This window comes from Tachysurus vachellii, chromosome 10 (genome assembly GCF_030014155.1).
Source record: "Tachysurus vachellii isolate PV-2020 chromosome 10, HZAU_Pvac_v1, whole genome shotgun sequence".
NCBI classification, from domain to species: domain Eukaryota; kingdom Metazoa; phylum Chordata; class Actinopteri; order Siluriformes; family Bagridae; genus Tachysurus; species Tachysurus vachellii.
The window spans coordinates 1,366,735-1,370,000 of record NC_083469.1 but is presented as its reverse complement, the minus strand read 5'-3'; positions in this window follow the sequence as shown (position 1 = coordinate 1,370,000).

Genomic DNA, 3,266 nt, shown 5'->3' with positions numbered 1-3,266 from the left:
ATGAAATGATGGCACTTTAAAGTGTGATGGATGTCTCGCGCGCTGTGGGGCTTTAAAGGAGCTTTATATGGACCCGAAAAGTGACCGCGTGAAAGGAAAAATGCGTCCTGAAGGGGCGTGTCCGGGGTTTTTAGACATCGGGGGGCAAAAGGGCGCAGGGTGTTGGTGGGGCTGTAGTCGTGGGGCAACCAGAGATTATGGGAATTTCTTCAATTACAAGTTTTTTGGACTTCAGTCCAAGTTCTGTATATTTGTAGGAGTGTGAAAAGGCCTAGAGTTTGGTTCGGTTGTGATCAGTTTGGAAATAGAAACAATTATTGTTTGTTGGCTTTATCCACTGGTGGTGAGACTGTAAGGCAATGACACTGACCAGTTAAATAAACAATAATCAGACCACTAATTTGATGCATCTGATGCATCCAGGCTGAAATGACAGATAATCTGATCTGAACGGTCACACAACAGCACACGGTGCAGTAACTTCATCACCTAGTTCCTCTTCAGAACTTCATTCCATTTTCTTAGGAAAAATACCGCATAGAATTTTCTTCAAGAAAAATTTGCATTGTTGAGGGATTTGTGAAAGTGTTCTTTATGTTCTTATCCATTACAACATTTATGGTTCTCCCAAAGGGATGTCCAAAGAACTCTTAACTTTTAGATAACCATTTTTCTTTAACAGTGTGAGTGCACAACGCTGCAATGAAATGATGGCTGTGTGTCCGTGGCAGTGAGAGTTATTGTGTACTGATGCCATTTATACAGCCCCGAAAAGTGGAAGCGTTTTTCCTTCCCTTGCTTGCGCGGCCGTAACTCATCACCATGAACGATGGCTCGTGAGACGCACTTGCACCAATACACACATTTCACACCCACACACTCTGTCTGCATGTGGAGGATTTAGAGCATCGCAGGCTGCAAATCTATAAAAAAAAATATACAGCCTGAACATTTATGATCAGGGTTACAAAAAAATCCAAATTCATCATCTGGCACTAATAACAGTCCAGGAAGTTACTCAGCATCTAGTGTCTTTTACACACCACACAACTTTATTAAGCTGGTTGCGCTCATTTCACTTTAAGATACGTAGATGTTTCATCAGCTTAGCAGTGGATGCTAAAACTATATGTAGGGATAATTGTACCCAGAGCTAACACACGATATATGTTCTTAGCTGTCAGAAGTGGAACCTGAAGTGGTCTTCAGCTGTTGAATCTCATCCACCTCAAGGTTTGATCTGTGTTCTAAAGGCCTTTCTGTTAAACTGAGTTACATGAGTTCCTATACACTTCCTGTCGGTCTGATCATTGTCTTCTGATCTCATTAATCAACAAAGTGTTTCAGCTGCAGATCTTCATTACAGATTCCATTGCAGAACATTGCAGATGTTTTTTGTTTTTTTGAATCATTATGTATAAAGTCTAGATATTGTGCCTTGAAAATCCCAGCAGTTGTACAGCTGGTCATTTTCTTGTACTAACAGCCATGCCATGGCACAGAGATCAGACTTGGACTTAATTCAGAAGTTTGATGTAAACATTAAGTGAAGCGCTTAATTAATATCCACAAGATGTTCTGCATTGTGCTTTTGCATGATTGCATGATAATTGTGTGAATATGTAGTGATACGGGTGTTCCTGATAAAGTGGACGTGTGTGTGTGTGTGTGTGTGTGTGTGTGTGTTTGCTCTGTGGACCTTTCTTTTTCTGCCTGTAGAACAACCAGTCTTAACATTTACTAATAAATGATGAGATGACAAGGCAGTAATCAGGAACAAATCAATTTGTGATTGCTTCTGAGAATATTTGTTGAAAAAAATATTTAGGTAAAGAATCAAGTACAGAAGGTGATAATGAAGAGGGTATTAATGAAATGAATTTAGTGTGTTGGTATTGAATTTAAAAAAAATGTTAATTGTAAATTTTTAATCTTTAAATCTTTGGTTTAATATTTTTAATTTTGTCACCATGAATAATAGAGAAAGTTATCATTTTTAGATACTAATGTTATTTGTGCTCCAGTGATGACCTCAGTGCTAGTTAACTTTGTTACTGTATTAAATTCAACACATTTCTGTAGTTCAGAAGACTTTCTTTTCACAGTATTTGTTATATTAACAGTTTACTTTCACATATTTTATGTGTAAACTTTTGTTTCCTGTTAATCATAAAAGAGTAGCATTATTTAGTATGAACCAAAATGTTGACTCTCACAATGACGTTATCTGAGTGAGTCATTAAAACTATAAAGCTCAGTACAGTAGCTCATGTGATAGTACATTACAATACAGTAGTGGATCATAAATGAACTCAGAAATGACTCTGATCTGTTGGTTCCTCAGGAGCTCATGGTTACACAATTCCACTCAACTATAAACTGGTGTAGAAAGAACATTATTTACATTTGCATTATTTACATTTACATTATTTACATTAACATCATTTACTTTAACATTATTTACATTAACATTAATATTAACATTACGTTAACATGTAAATAATGTTACTGTAAATAATATTATTTACATTAATATTATTTACATTGACATTATTTACATTAACATTATTTACACTGACATTATTTACAGTAACATTATTTACAGTAACATTATTTACATTGACATTATTTACATTGATATTATTTACATTAACATTATTTATAGTAACATTATTTACAGTAACATTATTTACATTGACATTATTTACATTAACATTGTTTACACTGACATTATTTACATTAACATTATTTACATTAACATTGTTTACAATGACATTATTTACATTAACATTGTTTACATTAACATTATTTACATTAACATTATTTACACTGACATTATTTACATTAACATTGTTTACACTGACATTATTTACATTAACATTATTTACATTAACATTGTTTACTTTGAAATTATTTACATTAACATTATTTACACTGACATTATTCACATTGACATTATTCACATTGACATTATTTACATTAACATTGTTTACACTGACAATATTTACATTAACATTGTTTACACTGACATTATTTACATTAACATTGTTTACATTAACATTATTTACACTGACATTATTCACATTGACATTGTTTACACTGACAATATTTACATTAACATTATTTACAGTAACATTATTTACATTAACATTGTTTACATTAACATTATTTACACTGACATTATTTACACTGACATTATTTACAGTAACATTATTTACATTAACATTATTAACATTAACATTATTTACAGTAACATTATTTACATT